This window comes from Rhinatrema bivittatum, chromosome 3 (genome assembly GCF_901001135.1).
Source record: "Rhinatrema bivittatum chromosome 3, aRhiBiv1.1, whole genome shotgun sequence".
NCBI lineage: Eukaryota > Metazoa > Chordata > Amphibia > Gymnophiona > Rhinatrematidae > Rhinatrema > Rhinatrema bivittatum.
Genome location: NC_042617.1, coordinates 98,686,216 through 98,705,146, shown reverse-complemented (window position 1 = coordinate 98,705,146; position 18,931 = coordinate 98,686,216). Strand labels below are relative to the sequence as shown.

The 18,931-nt window shown below is 41.4% G+C and overlaps 1 protein-coding gene across 8 annotated transcripts in view; it reads left to right on the top strand.

Moving 5' to 3' along the window:
- PAK5 (p21 (RAC1) activated kinase 5) overlaps positions 1-18,931 on the top strand; it is a 261,295-nt gene that overhangs the window by 178,452 nt on the left and 63,912 nt on the right. The window lies entirely within an intron of this gene.

The following is an 18,931-nucleotide window of genomic DNA, read 5'->3' as shown; positions in this document are numbered from 1 at the left end:
TGGTTAGCCAGGTAAAATTATCCAGCTAACTTTGTTGAGGTATTTAGCAATGCAGCTCCATTGCTGAGTCTGGAATAGTGAGACCAGCAGAATTTTAAATCCCGCAGTTTGTCTGGCTTAATCATTTAGTAAATTGCGGGTCTCTGATTGCACTAAAATCATTGAGTTAATGTCTGTTAACTGATGATTTTAATATTCGTTAGTAGATAGACCCCTTAATGTTAATTCCTGTAGCAATATGGGGATAATTTTATAACCGCCTGCATTGGAGCCAAGTCTGCATGTACCTTTTACCCATGGACTTTGCACAGATTTTCAAAGGGAAAGTGCACAAATACTTTCTCTTTGAAAAATGTCCTGGAAAAACTCCCTGCACACATTTACACCTGCTAATTTGTGCAGGTAGATTTTCCTAAAAAAAAATTACATACAAACGCATGTAGTGGCACTACGCGTATAAATTTTCTCACACCCCAAGAAGGGCAGTTTTAGAAAAGCCCTCTACCCCAAATAAAGCACTGTTTTGCCCACGGAAATGGCCTTTAAGATTACCCTCCCTATGCATACTCTCCCTTACATAATCAAGTTCATCATCATCTTGTCAGATGAATTGAAGGGGATCATTCCCCCAGGAGCCGTCAATCTTACAAATAAGGTTATGAGGTCAGCTGTTCAATTTTGGGAATTACAACAGTGTGCGAGATGCATTTGTGCTACATTCTCAGGGGTGGGGAAGGATATTAAAGCCCTTTTGATATGCTCTTACACTAGTTAAATAATAATTCAACTTGATCAAGGGTGCTTGGACTGTAACATGAAAAAAAAATATCCAGAAGACTTCCAGATCCATATAGGGGTAGATTTTAAAAGGTGCGCGCGGGTTATAAAATCGGGGGTCGGCACACACAAGGGGATGCACAATTGTGCACCTTGCGCACGCCGAGCCCGCTCCGAGCCATGCTGCCTTCCCCCTTTCCCTCCCACCCCGTGCTGCCTTCCCCCATTCCCTCGGAGCGGCCTCGGAGGGAACTTCCCTACCCCCCCCACCCCACTTTCCCTTCCCTTCCCCTACCTCCCCCGCCCTTTCCCCCCTACCGTTTTTGTCTTCTTTTTTTTGTTACAAAACTTACTTCAGCCCTGGGCTGAAGTAAGTTGCGCATGCCGGCATGCGGAGGCCTCTGGCCATGCCCCCGCCCCGCCTGCTGGACTGCCCCACCCCTCCCCGCCTCTTTTTGCAAGCCCCCGGACTTACACGCGTCCTGGGGCTTTACGTGTGTTGCCGGGCCTTTTGAAAATAGGCCCGGCGCACATAACCCTTTGAAAATCCAGCCCATTGAGTAATCCAGCGAGAAGCAATTTACTCAGTTAACTGTATAACTTTAGCAGGTACATTTATTTCGACAATCCTCTCGCTGAATATAGTCCACTAAAGTTACCCGAATACATTTTTCCAGGTAACAGTGCCTCTGATTGGCCTACTGAATATTGTAAAAAAAAAACCTCAAAAAAACTATCTAGTGGCAAAGCAGCTGCCACCCCCACCCGCAAGATACAGTAAAACTATTGTAAATATAGTCACACCGCTGAGCAGTCTGATTTCCCACTTCCCTGTTCCCTACCTTTAGAAATGTGTCCACAAATCCCTGCCCCTCTCCCTTGAATCCCCAAAAGTCTCCTCAATACAGATCGGAAGGAGGAGAGGCTGTTATCTCCTCCTGCTCCATTTAATAAGTGCTGATAGCTCAGACAGCAACGGCACTTAGTATTAATTTATTCCCTGCACTTGGGTAATGATTGGTCCCTTTACTGGTAGTGAGGTTTTATTCACAATCAAGGTAATGTTCCAAGGAAAACGTAGATGTAATTTGAAAATTGCTACAATGTATGCTATTGAATTGTCAATATGTTTTCCCTGTTGTAAGTGCACTTAACGTGAGTAAATGGGATTTTGAAAATTGCTACGATAGAATGTTACCTTTACCTTTACATTTTCCTTTGAAAATTCCCCTTTCATATCTCGGAGATGGAAAAGGGGGAATGCTGGACAGCGTGACTTTTTCTTTTTTTTTTTACAGGACCTTGGGAGGCAGGGGTCTACTGATCAACATGACTTGTTTACCATATCTTGGGAATTGAAGGGGGGTGCATGGCTCATGCTACTTTTTTTATTTTAATGGTTGGGAGGGAGGGGGTATTGGACACTGTTGGGTCCCTACTTTTCTTTTTTTATCCACCTTAGGACAACAATTTTATCAAACCAGTGTTTGCTAGATAAACGTAAGCCACGCCTCCAGAATGCCTCTGTGCCATCTCTCTTACCCCAATAAGTTTTAGCCCAGTAATACTTTACTGGGCTAAAATGTATCTATTCAGCAAGATGTGAAATTCAAATTGTGAGGTTTGCCTGGGTAATTCCTGAAATTAGCCAAGCAAACCCTTTTGAATATTGACCTCTCAAGTTGTTGTCCTTTTTAAACATTTAAATATACTGTACTGTTTGCATTTTTCCACAGTATGTGTTAAGCAAATAATGGCAGTTAATGAAACGATTTTTCAAAACTAGATAGATTTGACTTTAAAGGCAAGACTTTTGTTAAGCTGCTTTATTTAACATGCCAAACGACTTGTATTTATAATGCAGTGTTTCACATGTTGTTATGGCAACTAAACTTTGTGATGGATGGCAAATTGCAGCGCCTATTTTTGGTTCATTTTTGTTTCTATAATCCCCCATCCTTTTAATTTTAATATATTTAAAAATTCTTGATGAAACAACATTTGACTTGCTAAAGAAAAAAAGGCCTGTTTACAATAAATTCTGAACAAAAAAAAATCATTTCTCTAGAAATGTTCCCTAAAATCGAGATCAGGGAGCATGTTCTGTAGAATGATACTTCCAGGAATGTTGACCGATTTATGATTTATACTGCCACAAATGTCCCATTTATAAGTAAGAGGTAAATTTCCAGTTAGGTGCCTAATTGCAAAGGTAAGCACAAGGGTGAAAGCCCATTCAGAACAAGTTGATTTATAGGGAGAAGGATCAGAAAGAAGAAAACAGAAAACAACATAAGTATTGGCAAGTTAGATGCAAAGTCTTGATAAAGAAGACAAAGAGAGAATTTGAAAAGAAGCTTGCTGTAGAAGTGAAAACTCATAATAAAATCTTTTTTCAGGTACATTTGAAGCAAACAGCCTGCAAGAGAGTCATTTACACCATTAAATGATGAAAAGGTAAAAGGAGGCTAAGGGAGGACAAGGCCATATCAAAGAGATTAAATAGATTCTTTGCTTAGGTCTTTACTGCGGAAGATGTAAGGCAGATACCCATGTCAGAAGTGATATTTAAAGGTGATGATTCAGAGGAACTGAAACAAATCTCAGTGAACCTGGAAGGTGTAATAGGGAAATTTGACAAACTAAAGCATAGCAAATCACCTGGTCAGAATGGTATATATCCCAGAGCACTGAAAAAATTGAAATATGAAATTACAGACCTTCTATTAGTAATGTGTAAACTATCATTAAAATCAGCTACGGTATCTTAGGGATTGGAGTCTGACCTATGTGACGCCAGTTTTTATAAAGAAAACTACAGACTGGTGAGCCTGGCATCAGGGCCAGGAGAAATAGTTGAAACTATTATAAAGAACAAAATTATTGAACATGTACATCGTCATAGTTCAGTGGTTCAAAACCAACATGGATTTAGCCAAGGGAATTCTTGCCTCATCAATTAGCTACATTTATTTGAAGACATCAATAAACATGTGGATAAAGGTGAACCAGTTGATATAGTGAATCTGGATTTTCAGAAAGCATTTGACAAAGTACTATGCTCAAAGCAAAAATATGTACATACGTTCTCTTGAAAAATTTGCTCAGGTATAAAGGGTGCATCTGCCTTTTGTGTAGGTAGAATTTTGCTTGAAAAATATGTGAATCATTTTCAAAAGGATTTACATGCTTAAAACTGTGTTTTACACATAGAAATGCACTTTATAAGGTGAATTTTAAAAGCCCGGCACATGCCAAAATTGGGAGATGGGCGCACAAGTCAGGCTCGCGAGCGCCCACCGAATTTTAAACGCCACACAGATGCACGCGTATCTCCCGCTGTGTGCACATTTCACTCGATTTCAAAAAGGGATAAGGTGGTTTTGGGGCATGGCCAAGAGATGTGTGCATAAAAACTTAAACAGCCCAGTGCGTGCCCAGGTCCACTGTCACGTAACTTATGTTACGGAGGAGGTGCAACTTAAAAAAATAGAAGAAATTAGCCATTTGTGCTGGATTTAAAGGGTCTGGGGTAACTGGGGGGAGTGCAGGCTTTCAAATCAGGGGTGTTTGGAGGACCTAGCTTTTAACTGAGTGAACTGGTGGATGAACTGGTGAAATTGGCAATGGTGTGAACGCGCGCCCGTTATAAAATATCCTGACTTATGCAGTAGAATTGGGATTTATATGCCTAGGCATGTGTCCACGTAAAATTGGCCACAGCCAGGCTATTTTATAACATGCACGCATATGTGCGTGCAAGTTATAAAATGGGTGCATATCTGGGCGTGCGCTGACACACATGTGCCAAAGTGTGCACACATGCCAGTCTGAAAGTTACTTTCCCAGTGTGTAAGTGGGCTTTTGAAAATTGCTACAATATATGCCATTGAATTGTCAATAGGTTTTACTTGCATAAGTGCACATAGGGCAGAGAAGCAAGATGGAAGAAAAAGATGGTATGACCAATCCAGTCTTCCCATCCATCCAATTAATTTAGCATTATAAATCTTATCACTTAATGGGCTTTTGGAAATTGCTGTGATAGCATGTTACATTACATGTATAACTCCTTTGAAAGTTACTTCCTAAGGGCATAGGTTTGAAAATGCAATCTAGGTACATGCATTTGCTTTCCTACCCTAAACATGCCCCAGGAACAATGTGCTGAATTTTAGCCATATTGAGAGTGAGCAATTTTTAGACAGCTAATTTACACAGGTTAAAATGCTGTTCACCTGCATAATTGCTATGAAAATCAGCCTCATGTGGGGACAGTTTTCAAGTTGCCTATATTGGAACATAATCTTGTGGGAACTTTTTAGCTGCACAATTTAAATTAGTTCTCAATGTGAGAGTTCACATCTACCTGTGTGTATCTGCTTTTTCTACTGGTACTTTTCTCATGGAAAATAATGAATCTAGATTTGAAATTGCACCCTGACCTAAACACTCACTGAGAATTCCTCCTCCAAATGTCACTAAAATTCTGCTTGTTATGGAACAAAGCAATGCATTGCAGAGAAATTTTCAGTCAATTTACAAGTGGGCCTCTCCCCCAACCAAATATCATGGCAGTATAGCTCCATTGTTTTGTCTTGCAGTAAAAGTCTGCGAGACAAAACAACGCAGCAGAGGCCTGAAATATGCGATGACAACCCCAAACGCTTGGGGCTACCATCACCTTAAAGGACCATGCAGCTCAGGAAGTCAGCCCCTAAAAGCAAAAAAAAACCCAACAAGTTTGGGGGAAATATTGGCAATGGAGGAGAGCTTCTATATAATGTATTTGGCATGCAAAGCAGCTCATTGTAATAAGAGAGGATTTCAGGTCTAATTTATGATATCGCTGCTATAGGGTTATATCGCTGCGATAAATGCTATTTAACGTGGATTTTATCCCTAACCTGGCTTGATGAATCTCCCCCTTAAATTGCTATTTACTTGTGTAAATGGATTTGAAACTTATCCCCTTTGTATCTATATGATAATTGAATCTGAGCACTAGTGTGTAGACACTATTTAGAATGTGTATTCTACACAGAATTGTACACAGGCACTAAACTGAATATGCTTAGCTCTCTTTCTTTTGGTGGTTCAATCTCCTGGCTTTAAAACTGTTTAAAAGTAAGCCTGGCATACAGGTCTGGTTGTCAGGATAGCTACTAGATACCAGGAGAGATGGTGAAAGAATATCCACATCAAATGCATATGCCTTGGATATCTTGGGAGCAGGAGAAAGAGGAGGCGTAGCAGGAGGAGGACATGGAGAAGGATGAAATTGCAGAGGAGCTGCTGGAAGAATCAGAGTTGAAGGAAGGACCAATCATTCCAGAGGCAGGGGCCCAACCATATTAAGGGATGTTTTGCTTCAGTCAACAAGAAAACAACATTCTGGCACTGATATTTGAAAAATTCAGTATATTCTATTGAACAGACTGCACAAGAACATCCATCATGGCAAAGGAGTGTATTTGCCAAAGAGTTAAACTTGCTTCTTGACATCAGCAGCCTCAGGATCGCCCACAGGATCATCAAACTTATCAAACATCATTATGAGGACATTAAAAAGGGCATCCAAGTAAGTGCCCAAGATTGTGCCTTTCAGAGTTTAATGGGAGATGGTCATGTCTGTCCCATTTGTCTCACACTGCTGGAGCAAAATCTCGCTGACACCTTGGGTCCAGACATAATCCCAGAGTCCACGGTAAAAGCATCACCAAGCCAACTAGCCAACTGGTGAGTTAACTGCATTATTTGAACACCAATTACATTAACACACAGCAAGAGTCCACTAGCATTTTTGCAGGGTTGTCTTACAGATCCTGACTTATCTATAGAGCCTGTAGAAAGATAGAGGCCTAACAAGTGGAGGAGATTTTATCAGGGTTAGGGGCCTACTAGGTGCAGGACCATATGGAATGGCTGGGGCCAAACCTGGGGATCTTTGAGGACTAGAAACTTTGTGTGCCACTCACATATTTCAAGTCATAGGAGTAGCAGAGTAGGGATTTGCTGTAAATAAGCCTGACTTTTAAGATTGAATCAAAAGGTTTGCACACTCTCCAATGATACAACTTACTCTTCTCAGTTTCTTTTTCCAGGTCCAAAGGATTTGAGGGGAGCAACAGTATCAATCGACCCCACAACGTCCACAGAGCAACAGGTATCGGAGCATGGATTCGAAATGATAATCCTGGAGTCGGTGCCACACATGCAAAGATGATTAACCCATATCTTCAGATGACACCCGGGTAGGAGAGTCTACAAAGCTCAGATAATGCCTTGGCCAACTCTGGCAGATCCATACCATTGATGTCTAGCAGGAATCTGACAACCCTAAGTCAGGAGGGCAGAGGCATCCCAACAGCCTCCCTTCCCCATAAGCACCCTATAGTTGGAGCAGCAACACCTGGATGGTAAAAGGAAAGTGTTCTTCCTTCCAATTTAAAAAAAAAACTGGTGATCTTAAAGAAGTCATCCAGGTCTAGACCACCGTTCAGGTTCAAGACTCAGAATGCCTCCATTGGTCTTTGGACAGACTAACTATAACAATGACAGACTTCAGGTGACCAATATCACCACTGCATGCCACATCCACCAAATTGACTTCCATTCCTTCCACCAAGTCCACTTAATCCATGCCATGCTGGGGCATCCAACACACAGAGTAGTGCACTAGAGAGAGAAAGGCTGGACAGAGGCATTCAAATGTTGGTAGAGAAAGGCTACCTCCTCTCCATCCCTCACAGTTCCCACTTGATGCTTTCGGTGAGGACTTATCCGCTCAACTGCTGCAGCTTTGTCTGAATATGTTATGTGACCTCCTTACCTCTCTGCTGCAACATTTATATTGCAGGCTGCTGTACCATCTAAGGAAATTCTGCAGGATATGGTACATATGCCATGAGTAGTTTATGTAGATACATGCTATTATATATGAACTTTTGGAATGGCCTTTTATCTGAGAGAGTTCAAACCTTGTGTCTTATGCATTATGAGCAGTGCTCCTAGTCTCCTGCAGTTGTGTAGCTGCGGGGAAAAATGTATAATTAGCTTGTTGCTGCATATTGTACAATCTGCCACAGAATCAACGTTCTGGAAAACTTTCATACCTTTTAATTCAATCTTTTGAGGAAATCTGCTGGTTGCCTGCCTGCTTTCTGTCTCTGCTCCTGCTACAGCCCCTCTTCCTTAAACAGATTGCAGGGAACCTTTTTCTGTTTCCCCTAACCCCTTTCCTCCTGTACTGAAATCAGTGGGGGGAGGAGGTGAAGTTGGAGTGAACAGAGAGAGCAGTGAGAATGTTCAGTCCCTCAAAGATCTCTTAAATCCTTATCAAACCAAAGATGATTTTGATATAATAATTCCTGGATGGTGAGATGTCGCTACAGAATGTCATCTTTATAAAAATGGCCAGTCATACACCACTTACAAAGATCTGGATGTGTTTTGGAAGTCTGCAACTGCTGGTGTTCCACGACTGGCAAGGAGGGTATTACATACAATTCATAGAAACATTGAAGGTTGGATTATGCTCAGTTTCATTTTGTGCTAATTCAACCTCCTTTTTTTTCTATCTGTTAATGTGTCCAATATATGTGCACACATCTTTCTCTGTAATTAACAGCATGGCAAACTGCTGATGCTGAGGGCATTTTTAGCATACAGAAGCTCATATACTTGAAAGACAAGAATTTTCTCAAGACAATATAAAAAGGATGGTTGCACTATTTCAATTAAAAATCAAAGTGACATTTCACATTCACAAGTTTGTAACATATGTCTTAACTTGACAAATTGTTGATTTTTGTACTTGATTCATTTTTAGTTTGTATATAGTTTAAAAACTGTTTAAAAACAAATGATATGAATGGTTTTCAATTTAAAAAATTGAACTTTTTTGTATAGTGAGAGGTGTGAATCTTTATGCAAAATTATGCTAATTTGCCACATCATTGCTGCAGAATTTTGAAAAAGGTGCCATGGAATTTGCTAACTTGTCACAGAATCTTGAAAAATCTTCTTCAGGAAATAAGGGGCTGTTATTATGAGCCTGCACTTTGAAAATACTTTTTTGTGGTGTAAATAAATTTTTATTTTTTGCTCAAGTTATAAAGTGTGTGTTGTCTTTTTTCATTTCAAAAGAGAAGTATGGGACATGGGCAGGTCTAGAGACAGATGTCCAACTGATATGGAGAGGATTTCCCAAGGTACCACTACCCTTTGGTGTGTCATGTCTCAGACCCAATATAGCCTTAGTCTACCTTACAACAATATTGAGAAAAATACGGCAGGCGAGCACAATCCTAACCACTTTTTCTAGGCAGTATGGTAAGGTACCACCTAAGCAATCCAAGCACCTGAAATAATGTTTTAAAACTCCAAATGTCCACTCTGTTACAGAGCGAGTAGATGTGTGGGCTTCGCTGACCTCTTGTTTGCTGGACTTCTCAAAACAGTCAGTAGGGGGGAAGCATCATGGTTGGCACGCATATTCAGCATCACCTAGGAGGAAGCCACAGTAAAAGTGAGCTGCAATTAGATTCCTATGTCTCAGCTGTCTGGTCACCTCACATGTTTTCCCGTAAGTGTGCTCTTCGTACCAAACCCCTCCCCTCCACATATACACATTAGAGTGGCAGCATGTGATATGTGGACATGTGCTGGTTTGGATTCAGTCATGAAAGCTGTTTCTTAGTGGAATGGTTTGATTTGCTTGGAACTGCTGGCTGAAGTGGTATGGGAGAAAAGTGTGGAAGAGGCAGAGTGTGGAACTTAGGAATAGATAAACAGTTCTTACCTCGCAGCCACCCTCTGTCAAAACAGTTCTCCTTGAATTGCCTGAAGAGGTCAGAGTGGTGCAGGATATAGGAATTATGGCAGGACCCAGGATATTTACTGCTCGAATTTGCATGTCACACATCGTTTGCACATTCAGGGAATGAAAGGATTTGCTGTTTTCTATAGGCCCCTTTCCTTATATGAGGTGGTGTAAAAACTACATGCATGCAATTCTTTCCACCCATCATATTAAACAGGCAGTGATACTATTATTTTCATCTTTAGATTACTGCAATTCTTCTTCCACAAAACACAATCAGGACCTTACAAATTGTTCAAAATTCTGCCACCCATCTTTTAATGAATACAAAGGTCTGTGAACACAACTCCCCAGCCCTTCGCTCCCTTCACTGGTTACCGGCACATTGGCAGATTCAGTATAAAGCAGCAGCAGTAATACATAATCTCCTCAACAACATCACGTCACCATGGCTCAGGGCATCACCGAGATTATATACTCCTACGAGATATTGATTGGTTCCCCAAGTCAATATCTCCTCAACATACCCTCCCTCCCCAAGACAAGCACGCCTCGCAATCACCCGGGAAAGAGCATTTCCCATCACTGGCCCGACCCTCTGGAACTCCCACTCCAACTCCTCAGCATCCAAGATCCAAGGGAATTCAAGAAGGTCTTATTTACTGCAGCCTTTCCAGCTTCAAATGACTAACCATTCAGGAAGCTCTGATATATGTCAGCATTTCCAGTTGATTATGTGTCATATTTGTTTTATAACTGTATTTTATGTTATTTATATGTTTTTTAATATATGTGTTGTGTCATACCCTGCCCCAAACGTTGGAGTCATTTTAAATAAATAAAATTATAGAAATCCCTTTGGAGATCCCATCATTGTTGTCTTTGTATGACTACCTGATCAGTCTTGGTTCCTTCTGAGTAATTCAAAAGTAGCAAATCCTTACTCAAACAAAAAAAGTACACAGTTAATCAACACCAGGAAGAATCTCTGTATTGGATATGTAACCTCCCCAGCTGCATCTGGCCTAAATAAGTAAGTGACTCTGTACAGCCTCTGTACGCCCCTTCATGGCGTGTGCAGCCCCTTCATGGCGTGTGACTCTGTACGCCCCTTCATGGCGTGTGCAGCTTACAAACACTCTGGGGAGGTTACAGCTTACAAACACTCTGGGGAGCTTACAAACACTCTGGGGAGGTTACAGCCAAGCTCAGAATAGGAAAATATAGAAACCACAGGTACACGTTTCCCCACATAAAGTCTCTGAGTGGTTATACCCTCCTTGCAGTTCTTCAGCTACAGAGTATTTGTAAGCTGCACACGCCATGAAGAAGAAAAAAATGCAGGTAAGCTTTTGAAGAGGAATATCCCTAACAGTATCTCAGCTGTACCTCGGCTTCTTCTGCCAACAGTTCCTCCCCTTTTGTTATCTGACTTCTTAGCCCTTCCCTCTCCCCACTGGGTTTCTTCTCTCTGACTTATTCACTGCATTCTCTGTCCCATATCCCCACTTTTTTATCTCATAAAAGGGGTGTGGGATGAGTCCTCTCCTCTCTCCTGCTAGAACTCTACTCCAAGTGCTCTGTTAGTATTTTCTCTTTCCTCATACAGCTTATGCAACCTGTCCTGCTCCCAGGGGTCTATTCAGCTTTGTCAGAACCCAGCCTCCTGAATGCTGGGCCTGTCCCGTCATGTAGATCTGTGTGGGGTATATACCCCATCACACTCTGATTGGATTATTGAATAGACTTTCCAAATCGGTGTATGAATGGTGTGCAGCAAAACATCTGCAGAAAGTGCAATACTACAACCACTATAGTTTGAAAAATCCCAGAGGTAAGATAATGGATCAAGCTCAACAGTTGGACAAGCTCAAGTATGTCTCAAAACATGGCTGACTGAAGGTTGATGTTATGTTTTAATTCCTTGTGTAGGGTCCTAGTAGCCTTTGAGCTCAATTGGTACAACCAGATTACTTCATGTTCTGGGAGGACCAGTAGGATAGTTCTGGGCTTATATATACATGACTATAGTTGTCTCCTTGTTCTACTATGCTTTGCTGTCTTTCTTCTGCCCTGGGACCTATCTGGCCTCTTCTTCTCTCTCTCTGTCACTCATTCCCTCTTCCCTTTTCTTCCCTTTTCTTCCTCTGTTTCTCTTTCTCCTCTGGCCTCTTCCTCTCTCTCTCCCCCTGTCCTCCACTCCTTCAACAGCAAACCCATATCTCTTCCATCTTGAAACCCACAATGCATGCTGTTTCTTGAGGTCTTTAAATAGTATATGAGCTAAAAAGCTAACACCTAGACAAGTTAGGTGTTCAATTTTAAGTGTTAGGGTGCATGTTTATTTATTTATTTATTTTATGTAAGAGTTTTTATATACCGTCATTAAGTTATTCACCATCATAACGGTTTACAATAGGGCACCTATATAAATCAGGGGTAGGTAACTCCTACAAACAGATCTGGCTTTCAAATCATCCACAATGAATATGCATGAGATGTATTTGTATACAGCGGAGGAAGATACACCTCATGCATGTTCATTGTGGAAAAGCAGCCGTATTTGTGACACTCCAGAACCAGAGTTTCCTACCCCTGTGCTAAATTATATCTGGAGGAGAGCATACTGCCCTATTTACCATGTGCTTGCAAAAGCTTCATTTGCATATGATGTACTTCATTTACATATGTATAGGCATTCATTTTAATAAATACTTGCTGACTTCTTTTCGAAATGACGCAGCATGCATGCTAAGCTTTAGTGCATAGGCCCCTAAATCTTTCAAAATATACCCCTAGACAGTAACTTTAGTTCAAGCACGCACACAGGCCCATATATGTGCATATGTGGGCACGAGCACACATGTGAATGAATTTTGTATCGTGTGCACAATTGCGCACCCATTACATAAATACATCTATTCATGTGTATGTGTGCTCCTAATTTTAAGCATTTGCATAAGAGAATGTTATTTGCATAGTTTCCTTAGCACTTGTCAGATTTTACATGCACAAGTCAGCATATTTTATAGCCTGTGTGCATGAAGGAAATGACCAGTTTTATCAATTAGTCCACCAGTTTGCCCAGTCTACCTCTAGGTCATCAAGACTCCTCTGGCTATTCAGCTTGCACTTCCCCAGCTTACCCTGACCCTTCACCCAGTCAATTTTTGGCTATAAAGAGTTGTATTCTAACTTACACCTGATAAATAGCAGAAGTAAATATGTGCAGGTAACAGTTGTACACGTGCTGTGTTCGCAGGTTATAAAAACGAAACTTATGTGCGTAAATGTTGGCCCCACCCAAGAATACCCTTGATCCACCCCTAACCTGCCCCTTTTTTACATGAGCAAATTTATTCTCGCATCAGTATTTGTGCATTTATGTGTGAGGTTTTAAAATAGCACTTGCGCGAATATGTGCTTTTTGCGCACACATCAGCTATTTTTGTGCGCATGCATCTCATTTAAAATTCACCTTCTAATATCTAAATAACATTTTGCAAAGATTTCTCCATAAACAAACAGTGGTCCTGATTTACTAGGCTTTTTAAATTTTGTATCTTTGGGGAAAAAAAGTTTAGTAAATTAGAGCCTGTATTCAGAAATTATCTTCCAAAAAGAATGCTCGGTTTGGACCAGCTAGATTTTAGAAACAATTGATTCTATAAAAGAAAAGATATTGCAATAAGAGAGACATAACCCATCATTTGAAAATTTGAACTCACAAGACAAGAGGATGTGGTAAAAAAATAAAATTGAAAACTCAAACTAATTTGTATTGCACCACGAACAAATTGTATACGTATGTGTGTGTGTGTGTGTGTGTGTGTGTGTTTGTTTATGGGATATTAGATATTGAATGGGCATGACTTTAGCATGTCAAACCTGCCCTCCATATATTAACCATTTATCCCTATTAAAAACAAATAGTGGTACTGTTTAAAAATGAATGTGAAATCATGTCTACAAAGCCACGCTCAAGGTGACCTCAGTGTGAGCAAGTTGATTGTATCACATAAATGGCTCTATCTCTTCATGTGAAACACTGAATCCAAAATCAATGTCTCAAATCAGTAAGTGTCAATTAGTCCCATCAGCTGAAATTTTGGTGTAAAGCTTGCATCAGGGAATGGATAAAAGAAAGGAAATAGAGGGTAGGACTAAATGATCAGTTTTCTGAATGGAAAAAGGTTGTTAGTAGAATGCCACTGGGGTCTGTATTGCTACCTATACTATTTAACATATTAATAAATGATCTTCGAGAAAGAAACAACAAGTGAGGTGACCAGAATTACAGATGACAAAAAATGTAGAGGTGTTAAAACGGCTGTGGATTATGAAGAACTACAGAAGGAATTTGTGAGACTATGAGACTGGGCTTCTAAATGGCAGATGCAATTTAATGTGGACAAAGTAATGCACGTAGAGAAAAATAATTCTTACTATAAGTACACAATGCTGAGTCCGTTTCACAAAACACTAGGACTAGGGGACACTCCATGAAACTAGCAATTGGCAAATTTAAAGAAAATTGTATTTTTTCACTTAGCACACAATCAAGCTATGGAATCTGTTGCCAGAGGACATGGTCAAGGCAACTAACATACAGGCCGACACAGTACAGTGCACTCCGGTGGAGCACCCTGTTAACCCGCGGTTGGACGCGCGTTTTTGACGTGCTAGCTTTACCCCTTATTCAGTAAGGGGTAATAGTGCGTCGAAAATGCGTCCCCTATTCCTAGTCCCCTAGTCCTAGTGTTTTTTTTTTGGGGGGGGTTGGACGCGCATTTTTGATGCACTAGCTTTACCCCTTATTCAGTAAGGGGTAATAGTGCATCGAAAATGCGCATCCAACCCCCCAAAACTAATAGCGCCTGCAACATGCAAATGCATGTTGATGGCCCTATTAGTTATTCCCGCGCAATTCAGAAAGTAAAATGTGCAGCCAAGCCGCACATTTTACTTTCAGAAATTAGCGCCTACCCAAAGGTAGGCGTTAATTTCTCTCGGCTCCAGGAAGGTGTACAGAAAAGCAGTAAAAACTGCTTTTCTGTACACCCTTCGACTTAATATCGTGGCGATATTAAGTCGGAGGTCCCAAAAGTAAAAAATAATTAAAAATAAAAAAATAAAAAAATTTAAAATCAGCCCACGGCTCGCGGGTTGAAAACCGGACGCTCAATTTTGCCGGCGTCCGGTTTCCGAACCCGTAGCTGTCAGCAGGTCCAAGAACCGACGCCAGCAAACTTGAGCGTCGGCTTTCAAACCCGCTGATAGCCGCCGTTCCTGTCAAAAAGGAGGCGCTAGGGACACACTAGTGTCCCTAGCTCCTCCTTTTACCGCGGGCCCTAATTAGCATAATTTTACTGTATCACGCGCACAGGACACTGGCCTGCGCTCGCCCACTCTCTCACGTTTCTTTCTGTATCGGCCTATTAGTGGGTTCAAAAGAGGATTGAACAAGTTCATGAAGGAAAATTCCATAACCAGTTATTAGCCAGGTAGGGAAAGCTGGCACTTATCCTTGGAGTGAAATTTAAGAAATAGATTAACTATTGGGGATCTGATGAGTTTTTGTGACCCACTGTCAGAGACAGAATGCTGGGCTCGATAGACTGGTTTTTTCTAGCATGGCACTTCTTATGTTCTTATAAATGTATAATAACAAATACTTAGCTGGTGCTCAAAAATCCTGTCATCTCAACCGTCATGGTCACATGAAATTTCAACCTACTGTCTACAACATGGAGATGGGCATTTGTACCAGAGATGTAGCCAGAACTGAATTTTTTGGGGAGCCGAAGGTTAACATGGGTGGGCATTGTGCTAGCCCCCATCTCACCTCTATCCCTTACTCTATTCCATGTGGGTCTTCACAGCAGTGGCTACAAAACCCATTAATTCTTGGCAACACTCTGTATCTTCTGTGTTTTTACTCTCTCGTTGCTCTGGCTTTCTCTGTTGTTTCTCAGTTTCCCTCAGTGGAGATGGCAGTTACTTTATACAAGCTGCCAGAGTAATTATGAAAATAGGCTTCAACCTAGGCCAGGCATTCCTTAATCTTTAAGGTACTAAGAGAAGAAGGAGAGATAATTATTTGTCCAAAGTAGACAGATAGACTTTTATGGCCCCAAATGTTTACAGGATTAGCCCAAAGGCATGTTTCCCTGTTCAAGGTAACCTCCTTAAAGGTGCAGGGAATCAGAGACTGGCAATGGTTCCAATACCTCCAGGCCTTCTAACTGCTGCTTCTTGTGACGTGACGCTGCTGCTAGGAGTGGGGGCCTGAGAACAATGTTAGGGGACACAGGCTCCTGAGGCCCATCAATAGTTACATCAGTATTAAAAGGAACTGAAGATGACACCATGAGAGGAAATGACCTTAAGTTCACATAGCCAATTACTGTAGTCAAAATCATTGTGCTGCAAAAGCCAGCCAAAACAAAAAATGGTGATGAATGCAGTGAGTAATGCAATTTCTAATTTAAAAAGATGATAAAACCAGACAAATCTTGTTTTATGCTTAATCCACAGCATGCAAATGGTGAATTCAAAGTTGTTCTAATCGTAAGAGATGAGTAGATAAATCTCCTCAATGGGGTTGTACTGGGTCCATCACACAGCTCCATAACTGGGAGAATGTGTGCTGATGGTCTTGAACTGTGAAACTAAAGGGGTATTTGAAGCAGCTCTTGCACCCAATTATTCTAGCACATAGACTACTGAGTTTTGCCCGCATAATGCAGACATAGGGACAGAGAATGATGTATACAAGTCTTAAGGATTGGCAGTCTGATTCATATCTCAGTCTTAATGTGAATGAGATATGGGAAGAAAACAAGTGTGCATCCATGGAAACAGTACCTATCAAACAGTGAGCACAAGGAGCATTTCAACCAAACAGACTATGGCCTTGAAAAGGCCTGCTGGAAAAGTCAGAACACGTGATTGATTAAAACGTTAATGCCGGAACTGCAGCTCTAGGCTACATGTAGAAATTCAGCAAACACTGAAAGTAAAGTATGTGCCACTGTTTAAAAATAGATGCCCAACATGGGGGGTGGAGAAAGAAGGGCAAAAAACAAGTGATCTTTTCTTCCATCTTCTTCATAGGAAAATCCCACCCCTCTCTGTAAAAAGGGCAGACATATAAAAGATTGCCAGATACATGTCCTAGAACAAAGGGTGGCCAACTCTGCTCCTCAAGAGCCACTAACAGGCCTGGTTTTCAGGATATCGACATTTAATATGCATGAGACAGATTTGCAGGCACTGCCTACAATGTATGCAAATCAATCTCATGAATATTCAGTGTGGATATCCTGAAAACCAGGCCTGTTTGTGACTCTCGAGGACTGGAGTTGGCCAACACTGTCCTAGAATAACACCATACATAGAACCATTCTTGCAGATCTGCTGCTTGATTTAAAAAGTCTATTTTGTGAGAGTAGATCACTCAAAGTCAGATAAACTGGTGACAGGCACGTTTTCCTTGAATTGTCTAGGATGTGCGCTATCAAAATGCAATATGGTGTTCTAGTTGGTGGGTACAGGTTAGTGATAAAATCTCCAGGTTTCTTCATTATCCTCCGGTCCAAAAATGGAATTCCAGGTTGAATGCAAGGTTAACCATAGCTGGCAATCCAAAGAGTTAAGCCAAGCACGGAATGTATTTAATAGGGTTAAATCAGGGCCGGCTTGTCCACTAAGTGAACTAGGCTGTCGCCTAGGGCGCCAATGAGTGGGGGGGGGGGGTGGCAAAGGGCAGCCACTAGGGCCACAAGTGGAGCCCATTTAGCTCACAGCCAAGAGAAGTAGAGACTAGGCGGGCCGCGAGCAGAGCCCATCAGTTCGTGGCAGAGAGAAGACTCAGGAACCATAAGCGACGCCCATCCTGCTCACGGCCGAGAAAAGAAGACTTGGCAGGCTGTGAGCAATACCTCTCTTTGTGTGTATGTATGAGATAGAGAGAGGGATCCTATGTGAGGGATGCATGTATGTGTGTGAGAAAGGGAACCTATGTAAGGGTGTGTTTGTCAGAGAAGGGGGTGAGTGTGTGTGTGTGTGTGTGTGTGTGTGTGTGTGTGTGAAACAGAGAGAGAGGAGAGCCTTTATGAGGGAATGTGTATGTGATTGTGAAAGAGAGGGAGCTTGTAAGAGGGTGTATTTGTGTATGAGAGAGCTATGGTGTTAGTGAGAGGGAGGGAACCTGTGTAAGAGTACGTGTGTGAATGAGACAAGGAATCTAAGTGTGTGTGTGAGAGAAGGGACCTGTCTGAGTGAATAAGGGCATGTGTATGTGAGGGAGAGAGCACATGTGTGTGTGTGTGTGTGTGTGTGTGTGTGTTTAGTAGAGTATGCATGTGGGGGAGAGTCTGTGTGCATTTGTGTGTGAGAAAGAACAAACATGTATAATTATGTGTGTATATAAGAGAAAGGAGAAAGTTTGTGCACAACAATCCCTGCTCCCCACCCCACAACTAATCCATGACAATCTCAGGGCGTCTGGAAATCAAATGTTTCCAGCTGTTTTGTTAGTTTTAATCATTGGGTGTTTAATATTTGATGTGTGTGCTGTTTTTCAATTTTAGTTTTGGAGCTGGAACTTTTTTTTTTTTATTGCTTTGAGTTTTTAATTATTGGATGTCACTCTTTTTGTCTGCTATTTTGAAATATTCCTTTTACTAGTATGGTTTTACTATTATAGATGTTTTATATTTCTTCATTTAATTGTTGCATAATTTTTACTTGTGTGTTTGAGCCGGGGAGCCTGAACTTGGGTGGCGGGGGCACAAGGCAGAAGGTTCGCCTAGGGTGCCTAATACCCTTGCACCGGCCCTGGATTAAATGATAAATGGAGGGGATGTTTGACATGCTAAAGCCAAGCCCGTTCAATGTCTGAAATTCCATATACCCAAAGAAACATTGGGGGTCATTTTCCAAGGAGTTACCACTGGTGATAATTCTGCAAATCTCGCTAACAGCCGTTAACGCGATTTGCAAATGTTTAATTTTGTATTCAGGGTGCAGAGCAAATGTAAAGTAGGGAGAATTTATTGTGTGCCGCAAAGTTAGTGCATCTCCTAATGCGGCCAATAACTACACCTCTTTCATTACGTTGTGCGCTAGAGGCTGGTAAAGGTTTATTGTGGTTCACGATGTTTCTGGACAGCCTGTTTTGAGAGAGTGAGAGTGAGAGAGAGAGAGAGAGAGAGAGAGAGAGAGAGAGAGAGAGAGAGAGAGAGAGAGAGAGAGAGAGACTTGCTATAGTGCTTCCTCCCTAGACAGGTATTTGTATCCCTATGGGAGGCCCACCTAGTAACTCGA